Raw genomic sequence first — 26,039 nt, forward strand, 5'->3', positions numbered from 1 at the left:
CAAATCACAATTAATTGTATAATAATTTATTTGGCTGCCAAGTGGTACGATACTGTACTGCACCTCAACGTGCGAAGTGATTTTTTTTTTTAATGCAGCCATTTTTTTCCCCCTGAATTCAGAATGCCTCTGCTGAACTGTTCGCCTTGGGAAGGGCATAGCTTATTGCCCCCCCCCACCAAATTTTACTTTTTTTTTTTTTTTGCCTTTGCTTTTGCCTGCCTACTACTAACATCTATGTTTTGCAGAGGCTCTTTAAGAAATTTCTATTTCTCTCAAAAACATTTTTATCCTAAATAGGTAATTTTATTTTTAGTTCGTTGACATGATTTCCCATGAAAAGATGGGAGGACACATACAGAACTGGGACCATCTCCTGCATGTGTCCCTTCCTGACTTGAAAAGGGTGGGGGACCTCAAGGCTCTCAACATTGTTAGTGGCCAATGGTGATGATGGTGACAGGTTTAACTGCACTTTGCACTTAAAAAAGTGTTCCATCTAGTCACATTCATACTTCAAAACAGTTGTGGGCAATAAAAGCACCCACTGCATAGGCATTTCCATTCAAGTCACGAGGATTAAAGGTTAGGGACCTTTCTCTTCTCCCAAAGGTTGTGAGGTGAAGATGAGGAGGCTCAGGCCTCTAGTTCTGAGAAGCTCCCACTCACCACACCCGTAAGAAAGATCCTCAGAGCTGGGGGCATGACTGTTGTGGGTGCTCCTCTGGTCTTACAACCCCCCCTTTATCGACAGGTGTCTACCAGGCTGCTGCCTTCTGAATTCTAGTCAGGCCCTGGGAGATCACTGACTATAAACACGAAATGTATACGGTCCATTTGGGGAAAGCCATTGTTATGGAGGATTAATAACCACATTTGCTTCCTCTCACCAGCCCCATCCCACAAGTTAGAATGCACCCCCCCCTTTTTTTAATAAATAAGAGAAGAGTCTCTCAATAGTTTTCTTTAACAGGGCTCAAGCTTGTAACAACATCAATATCAGTAATAGCAGCAGCAATTATTATTAATTAATAATGATATGCTTATTAATCACTATCATTTAATATCATTAATATTAATATTGTTATTAATTAATAATAACTGTGATGCCCTTGCTTTTATGTTTATGTTCCTGAGTGGGGAATGCTATCGTATACCAAATTCTGGAGGAAAGATTACAGGGCCCCTAATAAGTTTCTCTTCCTGGTTTTAGAAGAAGAAATCCTGATTTTTAGTTCACAGCCTGGTCCCATTTTTCCACTTATCAAGAATCTGTGTATGATTTTGAAAAGCACTTGTTTTGTTTTAGTTTAATGCAGGAAAATTATTGTAAGCTAAAAAATTAAAGGCGAGGATAGCCTCATTGATTAAAACTGAAACCCTCAACTCTAGGCATACCCCCTTGTTTTCAAAATCAATTCCCCCTTCAAATAAAATGTGCCCACCCTCTTCCTAGCAACGCCATGGCTTTTCAAATGTCTCTGTGCTTTCCAGGAGACACACAAGTAGCAAATGAAAATTAGTTTTTGGACTTTTTTTTCCCTTAACCTATGACACAGGTTAAATGCACCTTTCCCCTCCCAGGGTTTTAATGAAATTAAAGTTAGTATGTTTTTGTTTTTCTTATTTTAAAATAAAACTTCACAGAAAAGATAGAGGTTTTTCAAATAGAAACAACAGGGCCAAAAGGAAGAAACTAGGAGCAGTGGGCAGTGGGCTCCACCATCTGTGGGTCTCCCAGCAACACACAGGATCTGGTCCTGACACCCACCTTGGCAAGTTCCTTAACCCACTGAATGGAAGGCATTCTTTGTCCTAGGCTGACCTTTGGACCCCTGACCTAGGGACCCCTGACCTAGGGACCCCTGACCTAGGGACCCCTGACCTAGGATTAAGCTCTTCAGAGGGAATGAGAAGAAAATGGGTCTGGCCTTTCTTTTGTGATTTCAGATGAAGACTCTTTGAGGTCTTTATGCAGCTTAAGAATACGAGCGAGCAGTTTCAAACACAAGCTAGCCAGAGGGGGTTTAGTTTCCAAAGACTCCTTCTTAATTCCCTTAGAGAAGGGACAGACCCTGGAGGAAGCGTTTATTGTCTGTGAGTCCAGCGCGTTTCATGGGTGAGAGCCCCCGAATGTTGAGTTTACAACTTCTTTTCCCCCTTTCTCTATTCCCAGTGAGGTTTTATTTCTCATATATTCTCAGCGAGGGATTTTTAACTCATGCCTAGGCACCCTGTGCCTCCAGCCTCTACATTTCATCCTTCACTCTTTGGACAGTTTGTAAACACGAGTCAACTCGAGCAATAGAACAAACGACACCTTGCCAAATTTAGAATCCTGTGGTAATGTGGCAGAAGAGGAAGAAAGACGTCCTGAGAGGGTTCCCTTTTCTTCCCCCATCATCTGTCATTCTTGCTTTACCCTTCCTCCCCCACTCTGCTGCCATCAGCTGCCTGTGCATAAATTAATTCAGTACTGTTCCGTAGCCCAGGGGTTGGAACGTGCTTATTTTACATGCAAAGTGTCTTTAGTTTCCCTCCCCATAACCAGATCGCGGATGAAGCAGAGCAGCTGTTGGGACAGGAAGAGGACGAGACCCCCATGAGAGAGGTAAGGACTTCCCCCACCCCATGTTAACTTTTCAATTATTGCCAACTATCACAGGCTTGAATGCTTTGGTCTCTGACGAGTTAAAATTATTGGAAGTGTTTTGCATATGCCACCCTGGAAGCCATAACCCAAGAGGAGCACCAGGCAAGTGACTGTGACAGAACCACGGGAACTAAGGACGTGTGCTTCTGTTATCCTTAGAGGTACCAACCCCACGTTGCCTCACAGAGTTGGTTTGTTAAAGCTCAGGAGGAGTCAGGAACTTTTTTTTTTCTTTTTTCATGACTTGTAAAGTTCCTGCCCACCAGACCCAAACCTTGGACCTTACTAAATTTTAATGATTCGATTTGGGGTGAGGAGAGAGGTACAAAAACCATATAAATCGTTACGGGATTTAAAATTTGATGTCAGTCAGTGTTTCTGACACCGTCACACACGTTTTTTGGGGGGAGGGGAGCGGAGCAAGTGCTCGAGACTCCGTCTAATGAGAGGATAAGGGGAAGGGAAAGCTTATATACCTACCTTCTCAGGAGTATCATGGTCGAGCTTGCTCACTGCCACTGCTGACGAAGACATCAGAACAGTCAGCTGGATTCTCTCTCCTGAGCTGCTGGCTCTGGCCTGTGCCTTCTGTCAAAAGATCTGACTACCTCTCTCCTCCTCCTTACGTGAGCAGTTTGCCTCTCGTCAAACTGGTCACTAATGTGTAACCGACTATGAAGACATTCTTACAGGTAACCCACACACAGGTAAGTCCAAAACTGGATTTTTTTGAAACAACTGTCAACATCCATAGTCACAATGACACACAAAATCCACAACTAGGCACTGAGATGAGCCCGGTTTTTCAGAGCTGCAAAAGAAATGGGGACTTAACTGCAGCTGCATGTCCTGCAGCTTAACTGGTAGACATGTTGAGTCCCCCAGGCTCCTGAGAGCCATCTCTGAGGTCTGATCCCTGACTTCTAAGGCAGCATAAGTAGCTTACAGGTCTCACTGGCTTCCTCCCCCCCCCCCAAAGGATGAACTGTTAAAGGGTAGCTGGCATCCCTGGGGTAGTACATAGGTGCTGAGGACCATTCAAACACATCCTTTCAAAACAGCACTGTCTATAACTCAATCTATAATTATCTATGGTCATTCCTATGTGTCTAGAGGGCCAGGACCAAAGCACGAACGGTTGCTTCTTAGGAAAGGCAAAGCTTATTTGTAATTAGTCCCTAAGTTGTTGTGATTGTTTTAACATGTGTGGGAAGTGTACGTCTTAATTCCTGGCATTTGCATTTCAAGTGGCTCTTCTGGGCCTAGTGTATGCTCAGGCAGCTTCTCAGTAAAGTCACCCGTGTTGTGCAGGGGCCTCCTGCCCATAGGAAAGCCCAGAGACCGTAAATATGGGTTGATATTTCAGGTGGCCACTAGATGGTGAGGCAGTATAAGCAGAAGAAGGTGGTGGGTTTATATTGCAAGTGAGAAAGGACAGGGAAACCAGCAAGGTGGGGGAGGGCCTGCTTCACTCTCACACGGCCTCCACCCCAAAGAGGAGGCCCAAAGGGACCCCGAAAGTTTAGTCAGACCCACGTTATTTTGTATTTTAAGCAGTGACTTACTCTTTTAAGCTATGCATTGAGATTTCAGGAACATTTAAAGGGATCTGTTAACTGAGGGGTTCTCCAAGCAGCTCCGTTAACATTTTGCCACAGCGGGGGAGACACCTTCTATGCACTGTAAGATATTCCGAGCATCTCTGATATCTGGTTATCAGACACACACAATACCACCATCATCACCAACAACCCCCACATATTACACACACACACTCACACAACCACCACCATCACCAACAACCCCCACACATCACACAGACACACACACACACACATATATAACCACCAACATTATTAACAGCCATCACACATTACACACCCACACACCACTGCTACCAGAACACCTTACTACCACCACCACCACCACACAGAGATGCCCCATGACTATCAACACACACACATACACACACACAGATGCCCCACAACTATCAACACACACACACTACCATCACACACACACAGATGCTCCACAACTATCAACACACACACACACTACCACCACCACATAGAGATGCCCCACAACTATCAACATACACACACACACACTACCATCACACACACAGATGCCCCACAACTATCAACACACACACACACTACCATCACACACACAGATGCCCCACAACTATCAACACACACACACTACCATCACACACAGAGATGCCCCACAACTATCAACATATACACACACACACTACCACCACCACACAGAGATGCCCCACAACTATCAACATACACACACACTACCACCACCACACAGAGATGCCCCACAACTATCAACATACACACACACACACTACCATCACACACACAGATGCCCCACAACTATCAACACACACACACACACTACCATCACACACAGATGCCCTACAACTATCAACATATACACACACACACTACCACCACCACACAGAGATGCCCCACAACTATCAACACACATACACACAGATGCCCCACAACTATCAACATACACACACACACACTACCATCACACACACAGATGCCCCACAACTATCAACACACACACACACACACACACACTGCCACCACCACACAGAGATGCCCCACAACTATCAACACACACATATATACACACACATACACACACACTGCCACCACCACACATGGAGATGCCCCACAACTATCAACACACACACATACACACACACACAAATGCCCCACAACTATCAACACACACATACACACACTACCACCACCACACAGAGATGCCCCACAACTATCAACACACACATATATACACACACATACACACACACTGCCACCACCACACATGGAGATGCCCCACAACTATCAACACACACACACATACACACACACACACACAAATGCCCCACAACTATCAATACACACATACACACACTACCACCACCACACAGAGATGCCCCATGACTATTAACACACACACACACATACATACACACACATATACACACAGAGATGCCCCACGACTATCAACACACACATACACACACACATACACACACAGAGATGCCCCACGACTATTAACACACACACACACACATACACACACAGAGATGCCCCACGACTATCAACACATACACACACATACATATGCACACACACCTATACACACACTACTACCACCACACATGGAGATGCCCCACAACTATCAACACATACACACACACACACACACACCTATACACACACTACTACCACCACACACAGAGATGCCCCACGACTATCAACACATACACACACACACACACACACTACCATCACTACCACCTACAGCCCCCACTGCACACATTGCACACACCATACTCCACTGCTATCAGCAGAATACTTCATTATCACCACCATACACAGAGACATCCCACTATCATCAACACACTCACCCACCACCTCCCCACACATAAGTGTGACAACCCAAAACTCTGGTCACCACCAAATGTCACCCATGGTTGAGAGCTGCTGCCTAGATTTAATCCATCCTAGCCCTGAGGATGCTAAACATATACATGGCCTAACTTGTACACCAACAAACAAGTCCTCTGAAGAAAAGTTGCCCCTCTCCGGACCAGTCAGCAATGTGTATACTAATGTTTTTGGGTTGCATTCTTAGATAGGAGCAATTTCCACAAATCTCCAAGAGTGACCCCTAGATGACCCTAAGCAGAAGAGAAGAGGAAATTATTTCAGGCAAATAAACAATGACTTGATCTAGGACGCTGATAAGTCAATATCTAACTAATCAATGGGCAGGCAGTATCAGGGGCATGTAGACTTTTAACCCTTCACCGCCAAACACAGTGTTTGTTAGGTTGCATTAATTAATGTCATGTTAGCCTGTCCACCTCCGCCTGGAGTGTGCCAGTAAACCCTGTTATTGTAGAAGGGATGTCTAGACAACAAGGGACGTGCTTGCACCTTCTGTGTACTTACAGACATTAGAAGAGCCTTGAGTTAGCCTATGCACACCAACCATGAGGATGTGGACTCCAAAGGCAGCCATCCATTCGTGGGAAGGTGACCTGTCACCTTTGAGTGGTGGCAGGAAGAGCAGAATAGCTGCACTGAGAAAGAGAAAGATCTTCTAGAAAGAAAACAATGATGCCAATAGAAGCAACCGACCAAAGAATTTTCTTGGCCAAAAGTGTTGTACTTGATCTTCGATAAAATGGTTGTCTCTTCTCCATCTAAAATCAGCATCCATACCTGTGTCTACCCATGAGAATGAGGGTCAGCTGTCACACACTCCCCAGCTTGTGCCTTACCTCTCTCTTTGTCTGCTGGGGATTAAATTCAGGGCTTCATGCCATGCTGTTCCCGAATTGCACTCCCAGCTTCTGACTTTTTAAAAATAAGACTTTCCCTATCTTTTTTCCCCTCTTAAGGAAGAGAAGATTTTTATACCTCAAAATTAGCCGTGGAAGGTGGGAAAGTATCGCTTGAAATGGGAACTTTCTGCAGACTCACCTGAGTGTCCCAGGCTCTGCTTACTGAAGTGCCCTAACAGGAAAACTCCTCAGTTAGCGGTCCTAGGAGTGACTCAGGGGAAAACCTCAGAATGTTGATTTTGAGACTTTGCCTGGGACCAAGTACAACATCTTTCCAAGGAAATGCTTAGAAGACTCAGGGCAGAACCCAAAATCCAATGCCAGATGTTAGGGGGAATTTTTTTTTAAAGTTGGGTAGCCAAAACCCTCTGGGCTGTTTATCCGTTAGTGTCACGCGGCTTCAGGTTCTTTCCTTTCAGCTGTTAGAAGGGAAGCGCAAGTCATTTTGTTTCACCAAGCAGACATGCAAGTGAGGACTTAAGACGAACACTTAAGAGGGACCCCTCTCTCTAGTGGGAGTATTTGGAAATTTCCCATGAGACTCCACATTGTGGCCTTCCCCGAGAAGGTTGTCTGATAATGGGGGTGGGGTGAGCAGAGGAGCCCCAGCTTCCGAAGAGGGTCCCAGGATGATGGAGAGAGCACCGGCTTAGGCCAGGGGGGATTTCCTGGAACCTTGGTTGATTTTAGGATTCCGTGTACTTGTCAAGTGATGTAGAAAAGCTGTCGATGAGTCTTGAAGTATTGACAAGGCTTCAGGTTGACCCGAGGTTCTGCCATGGTCAAAAGGAACCAAATTTGCTGAGTTGTTTACGAGGAAGCCGGAGACATCCTATGCCCGCCTTGATGTATATAAAGTATTACCAAGGTGGGATTAGGGCAGGAACATTACAGAAAGTGGGGTCCAAGCAGAAAACTCATACTTATTGGGCAGACAAATCTAAAACTCTTGTAGCCAAGGCTCACCCCGAAACTCAAGGTGACAGGAAGCAAAGACCTTCACCCCGAACTCCTGTGAGATCACACGTTAAAGAAGGTTCCAGTGAGGGAGTGGAATCTCCAGGGAGGAGGAGAGACCAGCATGGCTACCTTAGGGAGAGAAGGGGTCCATCTCATTTCCACCCCAAGTTCACAGAGTGCAGAACCCGGGGAAGGAGTAAAAGCCCCTGAGGAATTTTATCTGTTTGTCCTCTTCCCATTCTTTCTTTTTTTTTCTCCCTACTTTATTTTTCTTTCTATTTTCAGATTTTTTTTTTTAAAGTAGGATCTTTTTGTGTAGGGGGGTAGCACTTCGGAGCAGAGTTTATAAAATACACATCCATTTTAACAGAAAGAAAGTAGAACACCCACCCACCGTTTAAGGCTGGAAGCAGGAAAAACTTAACAAAGCAAAGCTGTTCAGAACTGGCTGGCAGATGGCGCTCGGCGTTTACAATTGAGAGCCTGGCTTCAGAAAACTCGCGCCTGCGCCTGCCTCAGGCAGCACTCTGGGCCCCCTCCCTTCATCTTTTTTCCTAGGAATGTAGCCCCGCTCCAGGCCTAGGAATATATATATTTTAAGGTTTTTTAGGTTAGCAATTGACATCTGGGGACAAATAACCCCACTTTGGGAACTTTGTGGGCCCTAGGCAGGTCAGAAAGATAAAATACAATGGGATATAGCCTAGCAGCCTCCAGTTTCAGGGCTTTGATCTTTTGATTAACAATGGTGAGCCCTTATTCTGTCAGGAGCCAGTTCTGAGACCCTGCACACATCTTTTTGTCCCTTTAGATCCCAGTTTTCCTCTTCTAGGGAAAAAAAGGGGGTGGGGGTGTTTCTGATTTTAGAATTTTTTTAAATTCTCTTAAGAGAAGTTTAGAGTAGAGGAGGTTTGCCAGTACCCTAGGCATCGCACATACGCACTTTGCCAGCACCCTAGGCATCGCACATACGCACTTTGCCAGTACCCTAGGCATCGTAGACGGGAACTTTTGAATGTGTCCCTACCAATATGGCAAATGATGTAGGAAAAACACTTTAGGCCATCTTTTGTCTTTTAACAAATGGCTAATCGTTTCTGGGTCCTCATACCTGGGAACCACTTTGGGTAGCAGCAGAGTTCAGGAGTTCATCTTCTTCCACTAAGTTGAAGGCTAGGAAAAAGATAGACAACGGAGGAGAGGACATTTTAGACACTGTGGTCCATTGTTTCCAAGGATGGTACCTTTGCACTTACCCTGATGCTGCTGCCCTGTTTGCTCCACAAGCCGCTGAGGAAGGCCACAGGCTTCTCTGCTAGGAACTTACCCCTTTCCCACTAAGGCCAGCCTCGGCACTCCATGCTGGTATGCCACCTCCTCTATTGCTCTTCTAAAACATAACAGTCAGAGGAACAAAATCAAAAGTATTAATGAAGGCAAGCATTTCCCTGACTCTGCCATTCAAATTTTTCTTTAAAACTTTCCTATAACATTCTTCCCTTTTGCCCAGTATTTTGTCTTTTTTTTCCTAAAGATTTTAAAAGGCTTTTCTTGACCCTTTACCCCCCCCCCCCCCAGGGCTTCTGATATGTGACCCTCAAGGTGGGCAGCAAGCTATTAACCCCTCCCCAAAAGTTAGAGTAAGGTGAGCAACCCTTCTAGCACCTTCTTTGGGACAGTGGAGTTCCTACCCACCAGAGGTCAGCAAAGAGCTCTGAATAGCTGGGTCGGCTTGCAAATGTAGGAACTGGTAGAATTCTCTAGATCAAATGTAGAAAACCCAAACAGAAAACAGCCCCCCATTTCAAGGGTATCCTTGGGAGGAGTGCCATCCTATCTGGGGTCCCCAGGTGCTTAGTTTGAACACCAGTGGAGGCACTCTGTGCTTTGGAAGGAGACATAGGTTTTGATCTGTTGTAATTTGATGGATTTCTTTTGCATGCCCCCCTCCAAACACACAAATCCTTCCCCTGTCAGAGCCCATGATCTCCTAGAGCCCCCTAGGCTTTCTTGGGGGGAAGAGAATGCCCTCTTTCTCTTTCCACAGGACTGAAAACCCACACTCCCCACACACACTTGGCCTGGCCCCTTTTCTTTTAGGAGTTATTTTATGTTTATTGTTAAAATGGCTTTCTAAGATTACAAGAGTGTCCCCAACCCAGCCCCGCCCCTTATTCTCCTTTGATTTTACTTCTTATCTCTGGCTCCTCCTCCTGATGTGTAGCCTGTGTTTATTAGCCAGGGTTTGCAGGGGTTTTATTTGGCTTCCCCGACCTAAGCACACACCCAAAGGCCAGGTCCCACATTCTGTCACCTTTCCACTCATTTTTGACTTAATTTAGCCTTTTCACTCCAGTAGGGGAGGGGGTGGGTAAACAGGGATTCCTCTCCCCTCCTCACTTCTCTCTCTCTTTCTCTTTTCCAAGCATTTGAAGTCCCAGGGTCCTTGAGAGGCATTTGTAAGTTAAGATCAACTCCCTCAGACAGTTTATTGTTGCGGGGTGGGAGGGAAGGGGAGAGAGGTACAAAGGAAGAGAGAAAACTAAGCACAGAAATGAAATAAGAAAACCAAAGTTAAGGCAAGGGATAGAAGAAAGAAAATAGGAGAAACACCTTCGCCAAGTTTAGCACTAAACTCCAGATGAAGTCCCTGCTCTGTGGAAACTTCTGGTCTTGGAGGAGATCAGAGTTTAAGTAATAATAGTAGCTGCCCAGGCAGGGGGAGACAGCTGAGAGTGAGCTGGAGTTCCACACAGCTGAAGGCTGACTTAGCTTAACCAGGGAGGCTCAGGAGCATGGCTCGATTTTAGGACCCATGTGGGAAAGTAAGGACCAGGAGGCTGTGGGTGGAGGCAAGATGGAGCCACCATGGTCCTCTGAGGTCTGGCCACTAGCTTCTCTTTCCCAAAAGGCCCTATTTACTTTCTTCAGAGTCTCTTTGCTGAACTGAAATGATCCTGTCGCGTTTTTAAGTTGTGATTACCCTGCCCCAGCCCCCCCACCCCCACCCCACAACCAGCTTTTCCAAGTGTTTCCATGTTTCTTCACTCACTAGGGCTTTTGGTTTATTTTGTTTTAAACAATCTGGCACACCACAGACGTTTTTGTCAAAAGCAGAAAAACAAAACAACCCACCCTATCTTCGTGAGTCCTTTGATTTAATAATTACCCAGAACAAAGCCAGGGCGAACCTAAGGTTAAACGTGAACACTTTGTACATTAAGTATACATTCCAGAAATCAAGGAAATCCTGAGACCTTTACAGGTTGATGGCCTCAAGAATTTGGCTCCAGTTAGGTCCCATATAGGCATTGTTATCTATCTCTTTTCCCCCTTCCTTCCTCCCTTCCGTCCTTTCTTCCACCCCACCACCCCACTTTGAAAAACAACTTTTATTCTCTTGGGGTATCTTCAGTTGAAAAGGGAAGATAATTCTCTCCAGTAAGGAAGAGAAGAGGGGGGGGGGTGAGTTAAGCCAGAGGAGACAGGACAGATTGATGGCTCTGCATTGGGGTCAGGGCACAGGCTGGGAGACACCATAGCCAGACACAAGTCAAGAGAGCACAGCTTCAGCTTCCTGGCTGCAGTGAGAACTCTCTCGGCTGCCTTTCTGTGCCCTGTGCTTTATTCGCTAGGTCAAGTTTAAAAACAAACAACAACAGAAACCCTACACAATCCTGCCCCAGTTGGTTGTGCTAGGACCCTATTCTTCTACATTTGGGCCTTTAGACTGAAGCAAAGCCACAGAGAGAAAGGGACTCCATGCTAGCCCCGCTGAGCTCCTTCTCATGATTCAGATTCCCCCACCTGGAAAAGTTCTTCATCCTCCCCAGCAAGTGCCAAGAGTTAGACATGTGTTGCTAATTGATTTGAGCTGAATTTGTATTGCTCTGAGACTTAGGAAGATGGCTTGGGGTGGGGTAGGGGGAGCGCGCAGTCACTGTTCTAAGAGCCAAGAGAAGGAACTCACCAAAAGTACACGCACACAATGAGCCTTCTGTGACATTTTGAAATCACTGGGGGGTAGGGGGTGTCACAGTGGTTCTTTAGGAAGATTGGTGGGAAGTGTTGAATGGCAGTTTAGCAGAAAATTGACAGGCCTGACGTAGGAAGAGAGTCACTCTGAGAGCAGCTGTCACCAGTCAGTCTCACGTTTCTGACCATTGGCAGAGCTCAGGTTTACTCATAGGAAGATTCTGTTCCCCTTGGCAAAGAACATGGGAAACCATCTAATGTGCTATCCACATGAGCCCATTTTCCCTCATTGATAAGTTGCCCCAAATTTCCAGTCAGCTTGTGTGTCAAATGTTGTCTCCTTTCTGCCCCCCTAGCAGCCTCACTATGCACGCAATAGGTGCCCACACGTCCATCACGCCTCGCAAGAGGATGAGTCCTTCCCGGGTCGGTGAGTCTGCCTTGATTGGGCATTTTTATTCATTCATTCAATCATTCAATAGACATATACTGAAGGTTTGACATGTGCCCTTCCCCATTGGGGAAGTCAGATTCTAAGACATGGTTGCTCCCCTTGATGGTCCTGTGGTTAAAAACAGACCCAGGAAGCGGACAATGGTAGGAGATTTCTGGGAAGGCATCCCACGAGAGCAGATACCACTGCTCACAGATGCAGAGCCATAACTAAGCTGCAGACCACCTGGAAGAATCTGTCTTCTCGGGTCAAAATAAACATCTGCATCTAGCCATCCACAGTCCAACCAACCCTTCCTCTTTCCATGCCAACCTGAGACTGAGGGTTTCTGTGTGAGCAGTGCTGACTGAAGCTCCCGTGGTCATAGGGTAAACCTTAGCGTTGATAACTCATCTGTCACAGGACCAGAAGAGGTCTTTTAGTAGGAGGTGAAGTCTAGAAAGTCCCAGCCATGCTGAGGGTGTAGGCTTGGGTCCAGAAGATGCCAGGTCAGGTACGGTACTAAATACTACCTTTAGGTAGCTCTCACTTTCCTTTCCTGCTTGGTGCGGACCAAAGTATACCTTTCAGGACTGAAACCCCCTCAAGGAGTTGGCTCTGAATTCTTCCACTCAACCTTAAAATGTTCTGTCTATGTTAAGGACAGCTATTTAGCTGGTAGGATGGGGAGAAGTTTATGATTTGTAACCAGAGATCTTGATATACTCTAGAGTATTTTCATACTGGGCACAGCCCTCTTGCCCTCCACCTTAGCTCTAGTCCTCCATCTTAGCTCCTGGCCAGCCCTCCATCTTAGCTCCTGGCCAGCCCTCCATCTTAGCTCTAGTCCTCCATCTTAGCTCCTGGCCAGCCCTCCATCTTAGCTCTAGTCCTCCATCTTAGCTCCTGGCCAGCCCTCCATCTTAGCTCTAGTCCTCCATCTTAGCTCCTGGCCAGCCCTCCATCTTAGCTCTAGTCCTCCATCTTAGCTCCTGGCCAGCCCTCCATCTTAGCTCTAGTCCTCCATCTTAGCTCCTGGCCAGCCCTCCACCTTAGCTCTAGTCCTCCGTCTTAGAGTCTGGACTGAAGGCCTCTTTTACCTGGTCCCTAAATCCGATAGAAAGTCTGTATTCAAACACTATCATTAATTCTGTAGAATGAAAAATATCTAGAATTTGTTTTAAGCTTTCCATTCACAAACACTTATAGGCTACCTATATATTTCCCTTGGAATAGTATATCTTAATCTCTGTCTCTGATGTTCAGTCTGGGTGGGTTCCATATATACATATATGCATCGTTAAAACATACATACATGCATGCATATAGGCTTTTCTCTGGAAATACGCGGTTTCTTTCAGATGACTGAACTGAAAGAATTCTTTAATGAGCTTTCTATAATAAGCAAAACTCAGGTTTATAGAATTCTGAACTTTGATTTCTCTTTTTAAATCTCCACCCTTCAAAGGGGACTGAAATGGGGTTGCCTGGATTTCTCCTTCCCTACACAGGGATGAGCTCAGAGTGAGTCTGAGAGGTGGGGATTTGGCCCAGGCCTCCTTACAGGCCTGCAGGTGGCTGTGTTCTGTTCAGCTAATCCCATTAGCTGCCAAAGGCTTATAAGGTTACTGTTTAGGGACATTTGCATTTTAATAAAGAGTTCTGTGAGGCCAAAAATGAGGAAAGAGTCACATTTTAAATAATGAAGCCCCTAGCAATAGGCAGGGACACGGAGGGGGACAGGGAAGGCAATTTGGGCCATCATTGCCCATTTTTCTCACTCCCATTCTTCCCTGCTCAGGACTGTGCTGGCCCTGCAACCACCAGTGGAGCAAGCAGTTTTCCCCGTCTCCTGTGATTCCAGAATGTGGATGGTGCACTGGTAGCTTAGTCACTTTGCTTCCTTTGGACAGGGAATGGAAGGTGTGGGGCATAGAGACAGGAACAAGAAAGGAAGTCCAGCTAGTAAACAAGCCACAAACAGCCTCGTTGTTGGCACGCTTCATGAATGGCTATGTGGTTAGAGCCTGAACAACGCCGTGCTTAGTGACACAAGCTGATTGTACACCTTAGCCTGGAGTCACTCGGAGCTATATTGACAAATGATGATTTAACCGAAGGAGTCATGGATAGACATCCTGACTTGCCAGATACGAGCATACCCTCTAGAAACCCAGAAGCCTGCCAATTAAGCTCTCTGTGTAACAGGCCTTTCTGAGATATATATTTAGGAAAAAGAAATTATGCTAATTGTGAAAGCTCCTGACATGTGAGTCTCTGTAAAGAGTAAATATTTGAAGGTAGGATGGACATTAGGAATCCCACCCCTAGTGTGCATTTGAATATATGTCCACTTCTAGCAGCTGAGAGAGCTAAGCATCCCTTAGGTTTTATTATTATTATTATTTTTATAATGTCACCTACCTGCAATGTGCCTTGCTTGAAGCTCTGTAATAGTTAATAGGACAAGAATAACAATGTCACAGGGTGAGACGTTACTGCACAAAGACCCTTCTCGGTGTGACAGCACATAGAAATGACCCTCCCTACAGCTGGGTGACACTCAGCTGGAAACAAGGTTTTTAATTATGTGTATAAGTTACACCTTTATTGCAAGCCTGTGGCAGGAAGGCTGGCAGCGACAGCAACACACACACACACAGTGCTTTCCCTTCGAGCATTAAAGGCGTTAGGATTTTATCTTCCCTGATCGAACTTATACACTTCCTCTTAAAGAGCTTCCTCTTGCCCCGTAGCTAAGTCAACAGGGAAAATGGCTTCTGTGTTTTGTTCAATTGTGGACCCTGACGATGACAGGGATGCAGAGCCAGAGGAGGCTGTAGATACGGTCCGCTCCCCGCTTCAAAGCAGACACAGTCTGGTTCAAAATATGGATTTTTCTCCCCACCCTCGCAAGGCTAGGATTTTACTTAGAACTCTCAACTACCAGCTAAAATTTCCATCACTAAAGGGGCTGATTTCAGGCAGAGAAAGGGCCACTTTAGCAAATGACAGAAAGGAAGAATCCTGAGGAGTCTTAACTACAGCAGAAAAAAACCAGCCATGCCATTTCCCTGACAGCTTTTTAATTATGGTAAAAGAACAAGATGTTTTCAGGTTTTTTTTTTTTTTCTGCAGAGAAGTCGTGTGGTAGGAGAAAGGAAGAGACCTCTGAAATGGACAGGGGCTACTGGGGTTTGGGGAGCAGGCAGTTGTCACCTCTGAGTGATGAGAGAATCTTAGCCCCTCCCTGCAGGCCATGTTCCTCCAGCCATGTCTTCATCTTGCTTTATTCTACCAGGAGGACTGTGAAAGGGAAGCCGAGCCAATCACCTGCTAGTTGCTGGCTTCTCTCTTTCCCTCTGTAGGGTGAGACGAGATTTAACCCTCAAGCTGGTCCACCTGGCTCGTTCTTAGCTCCGGTGGCCAGAAGGCTTTTCAAGTGGTCTGCCACACACACTCTGTTGAAAATTTTGCTTTCTTTAAGGTCAGTGTCTAGGTCAGATGTGCCATGCCAGGGGACATGTGAGGCCTTAGAACTGGAGGGACACAGAGCCAGCAGGCCCAAACATAGGAACCCCTGCAGCAAAGGCTGTGTCGCAGGGCTGGGAAGCATCAGGGACCAAGATGTTGAGCCTGTGTTCAGGTCAAGCAAGAATCAGGAAGGTCTGAGTCTCCCATCCCACCTCTGGCCTCATCTCTAATCCTCCCTTGATCTCAAGCAAAGGAACTTACTCTGCTTGCTTGAAGCTCCCAAAAGCATTCTGGCATGGGCCAGAAGGGAAATGAAAGCATTCCAAATGCTTTCTTAGAGATGGAAAGAGCTTGACTTCTGGGAATGGGCAAGAGAAAAAGGAGTAAAATGCATACATCCAAGGTTAGCTGTGAGATTCCCTGGGGATGAAAGCAGAAGCACACACGCACACGCACGCAGACATGCCAGGTGCCACCGTTCTCACTGCCTCTCTAGTGCGTTAGGGCTCGCTTGTGGTATGGAACATAAATGCAGGTTGCTTGAGAGGGAGCGAGCAGAAGACAGGGTCTGAGCTCTCATCTCCTCTGCCTTTGTGCAGTCATCACACACACAATGTCTGCTAGAAGTGATGTCGTTTTTGAGAGGGACCCCGGCGGCCTTGGATGGAGCACGGACAGCTATCCTCCATTCCCCACCCGACTCCAGGATACACACTATCCAAGCAGTTTAGGACCCCCCTCCCAGGCCCCTTGCTCCCCTCACCCAGTTGACACACTGTTACAGACGCTGGTAATTTTGATGATTATTAGCCGGCTAGCCGGCAGCTGACAACAAACCAGCCGGACTTAGGGCTTTGTGGTAGGTGAATTAGCAGCATTCACAGAGAAAACCACTTTGTTTTCTACACTCAGAGGATTAAGGAGCAGACTGCCACATCTGCAGCCTCCTCTGGGAGGAGGGGGGTCTTGGGGTGGTAAGGTGCATGGCAAAAGGCAAAGCCTGCTCCAGCCAGAGCAATTGCAGCCTCCTAGCTGCGCCAAGTCCAGGCAGGGATTTGTTCTTGATGCTGTGCAGGGCGATTCTGCCTGTAGCAGAGATACGGGAATGGCAATCTCTGATTTTAGTGAGTCCACGCTGGGGAAAACACTTGAAAATATAATAGGTAGACCCTGTTTTGTTTTGTTTCTCCCTTTCCTATTTGGGGAGCCAGGAGAAAGATGACAAGGGCAGCATCCCAATTTATCTTTCTGCCTGCTTAGATATTTCATCTGAGAATGTTTATAATTTGGAGGAGAAAATAAAATCCCAAACACCTCAGATAGAGAAAGGTACCCAACTTAGGGGGCAGAAAAAGCCTGCCAGACGGTGGCATTTTCAGTGTTAGAATAAGGAAAGTATTAGAGAATTTTGTCCCCTTGTAACAATAAGCAGGCACTTTGGAAAAAGAAAACATGGAGGTTTTTTAGAAACACTAGATCATGGGATCCTAATGATGCCTGAAGGACTGGTCTCATTCCTCATGTCAGAATTAATTTTGGCAGAGATTAGATGGTTCTTCATTTACATTTAATAGAGCGCTGGAATAAAGGAGAGCTGCTAGCCTTATTCTGGCTGCAGCTTCACCAAACAGCCGCGGGTAAAACAGCCTCAACGCTGCCCTTTCTTTCATCTCTGGAGCTTTGCTGCAGTGAATTTTGAGTCATTTGGCAGAACCTAAAAACCCAGGTTTTCCTTGATAGAAATATGTAGCACTTGCTGCTGCCCCTCTAGCCTTCTATTGCCCATTCCTGTCCTGTTCTGGTGGCCTTTCTGACTTGAGTTTTTGCCTTCAACCAATCTGGTTGAAAGTTCAATTGTGAAAAACGTCTGGATGTTTTATCCAGGCACAATCAATTTGCCTGAATATTTGCACCGATCAGCCACTACCCACCCCATGTCACCCCCCATAAAGCCCACGTGCTGGGAAGGAAGCAATTTTTAGGAAACATATCTGACCATGAAGGGAGCCGAGGAAGGGTGCTTACACATGAACAAGATGTGGGAGGTCTCTTGCCTTCTCTGTGGTAGCCATTTGAAGACTGCTGCAGAGAGAAGGTGGGGATGAGGAAGCAGGCTGGTCCCTGCAGGCAGGTGGGCAGGGAGAGCTGTATCCGCCAGGCTCACAGCAATAAGAGAGTCAGGGTCTGTGCCTGCAGCCATCTTAGAACATAGAGGAGGCAAAAGAAAGCAGTTAGCCCTTGCTTTGTCTTAGGTAATAGCCAGCTCGATCCAGTTCAAAAAAAAAAATGAGAAGGATTTTTATCACAAAAGAAAAATGTCTATAATTTTAGTATGGGACAAATAACTCCCCTCCCCTATTTTTTATCTCACAGTCACCAAAACTGAGATGAGATCATCAATTCTCTCCCCCTCTCATCTACATGGGCAATTTAGGCGGTCTGTGCGGGCAGTCCCCCTCCTGTTTTATCAGTGCAGTAACAAGCGAGGCAGGTGGGAGAGGAGAAGGGTGGTGGCAGGCAGTTGCCTTTGGGTTTGGTCTAGTTCTGTTTGCAAACACCTCAGCCGAAGGGAGGATGAAGGCATCACCCCCAGACACCACTCCTGGTCCATCTTCCTCACGTTCCCTTTGGGTAACAGGCCGGGTAGAACCAGATGTCTAGATTACAGCTTTGATTCTTTATTTGTATTTAACAACCACAGCCCTTTGAACGTATGCTTTTAGCAGTTTTCTACATACCAAGTTTTGAGTGGAAAACTGAAAGGGTCAGCAGCTGATGGCTGAGATTTTTCAGTAGCCCCGTGAAGCAGAGATCTCAGGCTTCTAATAAGGAATCTTTGCAAATCAAAGCCTCCTTGCTGAAAGCAAGCAAGTGGTCGCTGGCAGCTTTCACAGAACTGGCAAGGTACCTGGGCAAAGGCTAAGCAAGACTCCACAGATAGAAATCTCTGTGATTTTGTTTGTCCCTGAGCTTTTCAGGCTGCTTCCAGCTAGCTTGCTTGTTCTCCTCTTCTTGTCTTCCTTCCTTTTGTCCGTCCAGCCTCTCTACCTCCCACCCAGGCACACGCCCTTAGTTTCCTCATTTGAGAAGAATCTTGTCCCTAGTTTTTCTTGTCATGGCCTCTTGTATATCCATATCTCTCTTTGCCATCTGCACCTCTCAACCAATTCTAGTAGATATGAAATTTTTACAAAGTCGAGGGAGCAATATTTAATACATTTAAAAACAGAGAAAGCAGAGCAGATGAAATATGAAGGTATGGTTGTAAATCATAGTATTAAGCTTGCCGACAGGGATCTTAGTCATCTATGTTTTTGTTTTTACCTTTAATCTATCTCTTTGATAGAAATTTAATTACAAAGATTATTTATGAAAGTCATTTTTTTTTCAAGGTGACAATTACTTGAAATGACTATGTTTCAGAAACTTTCTAGATGCTTGAATTTAATAGCTAGCTCTCAGACTTTGGTGTGCCTTAAACTGCCAGAAGTCTACAGTTGGGTTTTCAATCAAACGGTCCAGGGCCTTCACTCTACGTGAAGACGGCCAACGCAGGACTACTACTTGGTCTTCTTGACTCATCAAACGTGCCCTCATCTTCTTGTGCCTGGCTCAGGTTGCCTCTCACCCGCAGTTTGGTCTACTGTCACTCTTACGACCCCTTCTATTGTTGAGGTCATCACATAACCTAGTCACTGCAGCCTAGTGAGAAAAGCAGATCTAACGAGCCTGTTGCAGTTCACCTCTGGATGCTAGCTTTGTGCCACCTCCTCTAGCAATGCCAATCATGGTGACATTTGCTCCAGTCACCGAAAGTGTCCCTCAGCTGAGCCTCAGGGAAGTTGCTTTCTCCTACAGGGGAGGGGCGTCTCTGCTTTCTGGTTTTGTGGTCAGGGAAGCCCTGCTCTACTCTCCCCCAAGGCTGACACTGTTGTTGAAATGTTGAAGACCAGGAACACATGCTCTGCTGTGCCTTTGGCTAGAGGCTTTTTCTTGGCTGGCTGTAATGTTGGCATTAGTTAATTGAGGGGAAAATCTGAGTTAGGGCTTGCGATTCTACGCAAACTGGGCATGCGATGGGCACACCTGTCACTGAAGCCAGTGTCCACCGACAGCCCCAAATGTCAGAGATGTAGCATTCTTTCAGCATTAGCTAGCAGTTTACTGTTCCTTAGGAAAATAAACCATTCCATGGTGGCATTGCTCACCTACTAACCCTTACGGGGTTTCTTTGGGATTTGTTTGGCTAATAGAGACAATATTTCCTTTTTAATTTCATCTTCTATAAGTTTCTTTGGTTTTTAAGGTAGAGTCTCACTCTGTAACTTAGCTGGCCTTTCAGTCATGGCAATCCTCCTGCCTCCTATGCCAGCTTCCAGAGTGCTGGGGTTTCAGGTGTGAGCCACCAAAACTCTTAAAAGGCCATTTCTCCGGTATAGCCCTCTCTCAGCCCCTCTGCAGCTGCAGCTGGAGGCTCCCAGGAGGCCAAGTTCAGGTTTTTCTTCTCACCCGCACTTTGGCCTACAGAACACAGACGCTTCTTTCAACAGCTGCGGGGTTTCCAGTTCCTTCTTTCCATGGATCTTTAAACCAGCCTGGCATCCTCAGAAATTCTTAATGTGTCTTATCATTTATGTAAATATTCTCCAAAAGCAACACACATTTTAAATGATGTAGCCCCAGTAGCTGGATCTTTCAAACTGGCTCTTAGTAAATACATTGGCCATCTATAATTAATACAAGTACCGGAAATCATCTGAAGAAATGGACTATATTTAGTTTTTAAAAGCAGTCTGCTTTGTATTCTTTGTAAAGTCAGCAACATTCTTTCAATTTGGGGGTGTAATCAGCATAAAAGGAGTCGTAATCTGAGAAGGTAGTAGAGACTAAAGGGACAAGCAGCAGTGGTAAAGACAGTGAACTTCTCCAGTACTAAGTGGCATGAGAGACCCCTGGATAGGAGTACTGTGGGGATAGCCCAGGTCTCTAGCTCATGAAACACAGCCTTTCATCCAATCACCAGGCTAGTTACAAATGCCCAGAACTGTCTGGCTACAGACTTTTCTCCAGTTCGGCACTTTCAGAGCTGGGCAGAGACCTCAGAAAGCCACAGTGCCATCTGGGCTCTGCTGATGTTGAGGGCAAGCAAACACCGAGTTGTGAGTCCACGTAGGGGCAGACAGCAACTCCTGCACAGCTCCCTTCCTTGTGGCCTTCCTCACTGGAGAGGCTATGTATTCTACGGCCTGGGGGAAATAGGTGGAGCTAAGTAATAATTATACATTTTCTAATTTCAACATGTGTGAGCAAACACAAAAGATGAAAAGGTGCCTACACCTCTAGGCGAATTAAACATGCGATTAGTTATGTCACATTGATAACTTAATTTGGGGCTTCCTACCAGCAGATAAAGAGAGAGCTCTGCAAAGTGAAGGACCCCTGGATCCCCATCTGGATCTCAGCTCACCCAAAGTAGGGCTAATCAAGTCATTGCACTATTTGAAAATACATTTTGGTCAGTAAAAACCAAAGAGGTAAATGTATACCCACAAAGTAACATTCTTCTACCAAAAAATAAAAAAATAAATAAAAATGCCTACTCAGGCAGGTTTTTAACTAACCTACTTCTTACGATGGGATTAATAAAGAATTAAATGCAAGGGAGTTAAAATTCGACAGAATCAGAAAATAATTAAAATGTAAAAGTTTGGGGGGGGGGAAATATTTTTGTGTGTTTTGTTGACATGGTGTTACTCTGTAGCCCAGGCTGGCCTCAAACTCAAAGAACTCATCTTGCCTCAATTTCCAAAGTTGTAGGATTAGAGTCATGAGTTGCTACATCCAACTTAATAAACTTATCTTAACCGAGGAAATTTTATTTTAGCTGAGAGTTTAAAACCCTTCTCCTCCACCTAAGTCACATTTCCAGTCGCACCTACTGGGTATTTTGCTACCTCACTGTGCGCTCAGATGTCAGATGTCAGCACCCTGTCAACAAGTGCACAGTCAGCGGGAGAGTAGTCTGTGTGTGACTAGTCTCCGGCGTGGCTCTCCATCCCCAGCGAGTTTCCATCTTAAAGGGTCCAGTTAAACATTCTGAGTTACAGGTTAACCCATCACCTTAGCCCTCATGCAACTTTCCACAAAGCCAGCGAGGGATGTTTTATGTTAGGAAAATTCGCTTTCCTGCTGTTGGTGGAGAGAACTCTTTGGTATTCTTTCATGCAGTCACAGGCTGCCAGGCTGCCTCATTGTTACCCTGCTGATGTTGGTGTGCACCGAGGAAATGGGCTGACCCTCTCTTCCTTCTGGATTGTACTATTCTGTGCTTCACAATTATGCTGCTAAGACCGGGCTTAGAAAGCTTTTTCCTCTTCTCTCGTGCTGTCTAAATTGTTTACAGAGAGACTCAATGCACTGTTAAGTTGAAGAGGGAAGAGAACTCCCACAATCTCCTTCTGGTCCCCTTTTACAAACCGTGGGGAGATAGTGAGGAGACACTGATGACCTTGGGGATTGGGCTTCTGTGGCAGAGACCATGAAGTTCCTCTTGCAGGTGGCATTTGCCTATCTGGGTCACTGGTGGTCAATGAAGGCTATAGAAAGTCCCAGTTGTCCTCTTATTCTCAGCTATGGTTTTAAACACACGCTGTCATCAGAACCATTGGGTCCCAACACATTGGTCGGGGCGCCTCTCCATTTGGTTAGAATTAGAGTGAGATTCTACTCTAAGTTAAAGATACGCTATTTGAGGAGTAGCTAGTAGATATTAAAGAGGGTAGTTTCAAAGGCTCATGTAGTTCATCCATGTCTTAGAATTTCTGAGATGACAATTACACATCATGTTTAATACAGAATATAAGTTTGGAGTTACTTTGCAATTGAAATACTAACCAGTGCATATGACAAGAAAAAAAAAGTTGCCATAGGTGGTCATGACATTGGATGTTTAAGAACCTTTAGGTCCTAGTATCAAAGCCTTCTAGTAGAGATTAGTCAGGCCTGGGAAATACTTCTTACAATACCCGCTTTCATCTCCAATATGGCCAAGACTTCAAGTAATGTTTATCTACAACAACGGCTCTACTCATCTGTCTAATAAAGTGCAGAGTGTGCTTTGAAGACAGAATGCACTACTAAGTACTATTATTGAAACCTTACAGCCAAAGTTTCTGTTTCAGTGGAAGCCTATTTATTGTATCCTGGGCTATTAAAATAATATTATAATTGTATTTTCGCTAGACTCTTGGAAAATAGCTTACAATGGCCCCACCTAATGAAAGGCCCGGGAGAACAGTCTTGTCCAAAAACTCAGTCACGTTATTATGTAATAACAATACTTAGGAGGTTCTGAGCTATGGCAATGTGGTCACTTCCGAAAGCAGAGGTGGCTCAGAAAGGAGGCTGCAGCAGGACTCAGGGACACAAACTCCCATCTATAAATAAAAAGCTTTCAAAGCCACAAAACTAAATCCCAAATTCATCCAAAGAAGAGTTTCTAAAACAGTCTGTGAGGTATGTGGTCAAGCTATGTGTTAGGGGACCCATGCTTCAGGTCAGAGTGTGTTACTATCTCAACTTGCAGGCTTCAGCATGAAGTAAGTCACCTGGGTCAGGGAGGAACCTGTATCTTCTCTGCCGGGGTAGTTTATGGTCTCACTCAGGATTAAGGTTTTTATAATGTCCTTGTGTCCCTGAATTTGATGAAGACACTTTTCACTGGAGAACCTTCTGTGCAGAATGTCCAGAGAATTACGTTAATTCATTGTTTCACTTTTAAAGACTGAACTTTAGGCTTTTAAAGAGTGTAAAACTGCAGGGTAATCTATTAAAGTCAATTGCTAACTCATAAGTTCTACATTGTAAGATCCAACTCTGGAAGACTTTTGAAAAGCAAACCCTATACATAACTCTTGAGGGTTTGGTAGGTCGATGCTAGGCCAAAGCCATAGATGGTGTCAGCTCAACATACCAATTAAATAAAATCTCTCCTTTCACTTGGTGTCAAGTGAAAACAGACAACCGAGCAGACCACAGACCAGCTTGTGTTTCTGAGCTCTTGGGGCCACTGCTTACCTGTAAACCCGTGGTTCCACCTGCTGCCATTTATTTACAAAGCCAATGCTTTATTTATGAATCCCTGGTTAGTCATAATAACATAGAGGCAAAACTTAACAGTTATTTTTTTTTTCTTTTTCAAGAATGGCTAAGTTAGGCGTTGAATGGAGGCAGCCCTGACCTTGTGTTACATGTTTCTAGGACAATGGTCCCAATTGTGCCTTGCCTACAACATGTGTCACTGTGCGCCATCAGACGGGTCACTCTTTTTAAAGACTGGCTGTGATATTTATCTACTCGGAGAAGGCCCAGAAACTCTTCATACACTCGCTGTAGGATGTAGTTATTGTATAGGCATGGAGGTTGTGTTGGCTACTATTTACCTCTTACCTTTTAAAAACAATGTGTCTGTGCTTCTACACACTGGAAGCAGGAAGGAAGAGGCTTTTGTACAACTGGAGCGGAACAGAAATTTCTGGCCAGGTCCTGTGTCTTCTAAGTCTTTAATTTCACAAATGACAGATGAATCAAATTCAACCAAGAAGTTTTTGTTGAAGAAGTAAAAGGTAGTCCCTGTCTTCATGTCACCACTTACAGGGCTGGCCGATACCTGGGAACTCAGAGTTTCCGTGAAGCCCAGCAGGACAGCAGTTAAATCTTTTTCATCCACTCTGGTTAGATTTAAAAAAAAAAAAAACAAAAAACAAAAGTAAGAAAGAAAGAAAAAAGAAAAAAATCATCAACCTGGGCAATAGTTCCTTTGAGTTTTTCATACTTCTTTAAGCGTATGTTTGTATGGACCAGAGGCCTTATCAGTCGTGGATAAAACCACAACTTCTGAGGAGACAGAGTCGGAGCCTGGGCAGCAGCAGTGCAGCAACTTAGGGCCTATTTGTTAGGTTTAGCTTCCTGCTCGTAATTCCAAGAGATCTTTGGTTGCGTAGAATCACTTTCTGGTGTTCTTTCAAATCCGTTTGAGAAAAAAAAAATCACTAAAAATAGAGCGTAGCGTGGAGGCAGAGGTGTACCAGCAGGGACCAAGAAAAAGCAGCATGCTGTGCCTTCTATGGCACACCCTTTCTGAGTTTGAGTTGGACAAACTTTCGGGCAGGAAAACCCGAAAACTCGGAGTGGTCAACTTTGTTTTCCTACTTTCAAAGATAGAACTGTCCAGAATAATTTAAAACATTCACCCCCTCCCCTTGAGAACCTGGGGTGGGTGTGTTGCATTCAGAGTAGAGTTTCTGTTTCCTTCTTCCCAGGGTCCCAAGTTTTGCAAGCTATGTTCAAAAGCGAAAGGAAGGCAACGTAGGAAGAGAGTTTGTGATTACCCGGCAGTTCTGGGATTAATTGACACCTTGTCCCATTCCGGGAAGGTGCCATGTCTTAGTCTGACCATTGGCTCTGTCCGGGCACCTGGGCACAAAGTGGCTGTGTGCCAGTTATTGAATGAATGAATTAATTACATCCAAGTAGACCCCGTGGCAGACCCCAGCACCCGAGGAAGGTTTCTCCAAACTTAATGTCCCTGCCCTTTCACTTAGCCGGTGCTGTCTACCATGTCGTAGCTGGGGGGGCCAGGGAGCGGGGCAGGACACTTGTGAGTTTTGAAACAATTCTCCAAAAAGTTCGTGTTCAGTAAAGTACTTTTTCCCTTTTTTCTAGAGCCCCGCATGGCGCCCGAGCCAGGCCATTCCTCTCCCACCTAGGAGGACTCCGCGTGTCCTACTGCCATCCATGTCCATGGCTCTTCTCTTCGGCTGTCACCTCGCCTGCGGATTGCCGCCTGCTTCTTCTAGCCATACTATCCGCCGTTCACTGACATAATACTGCTCGTGAGGAGATCCGAACCCCGTGTGGGGCATCGCGACTAATTAGCTCGGCGCCATCTGCCCAAGCGGGCACGCGCGGCAGGGTGGGAGGGGTGGGCCTCCGTCGCTGCGTGCGCTATCTGGGAAGCTGAGGTAAGAAGGCGCATAGCATGGGTAAGCGGTGTCGTCGTCGTCGCATACTTTTCACGCTGCCCAGGGCTACACCACTATACTGAAAATTGGGAGGCAGGTCTAGGAGGCGGGGTCGGGTGCCCACCTTCTTGGGCGCACCCG

General features: G+C 45.6%; 1 protein-coding gene and 1 long non-coding RNA gene across 3 annotated transcripts in view; one reads left to right on the forward strand and one right to left on the reverse strand.

The window, feature by feature from the left end:
• Positions 1–26,039, forward strand: part of Gnas (GNAS complex locus) — a 62,471-nt gene that overhangs the window by 17,230 nt on the left and 19,202 nt on the right. The window lies entirely within an intron of this gene.
• LOC142844589 (uncharacterized) lies at positions 1,881–25,895 on the reverse strand. The gene is made up of 4 exons (XR_012909745.1): positions 24,325–25,895; positions 17,902–18,076; positions 9,106–9,384; positions 1,881–7,807 (listed from the first exon to the last, which is right to left on the reverse strand). It is a non-coding gene; the product is annotated as an uncharacterized LOC142844589 (long non-coding RNA).

The sequence above is a fragment of the Microtus pennsylvanicus genome, chromosome 2 (assembly GCF_037038515.1).
Source record: "Microtus pennsylvanicus isolate mMicPen1 chromosome 2, mMicPen1.hap1, whole genome shotgun sequence".
Classification (NCBI taxonomy): Eukaryota; Metazoa; Chordata; class Mammalia; order Rodentia; family Cricetidae; genus Microtus; species Microtus pennsylvanicus.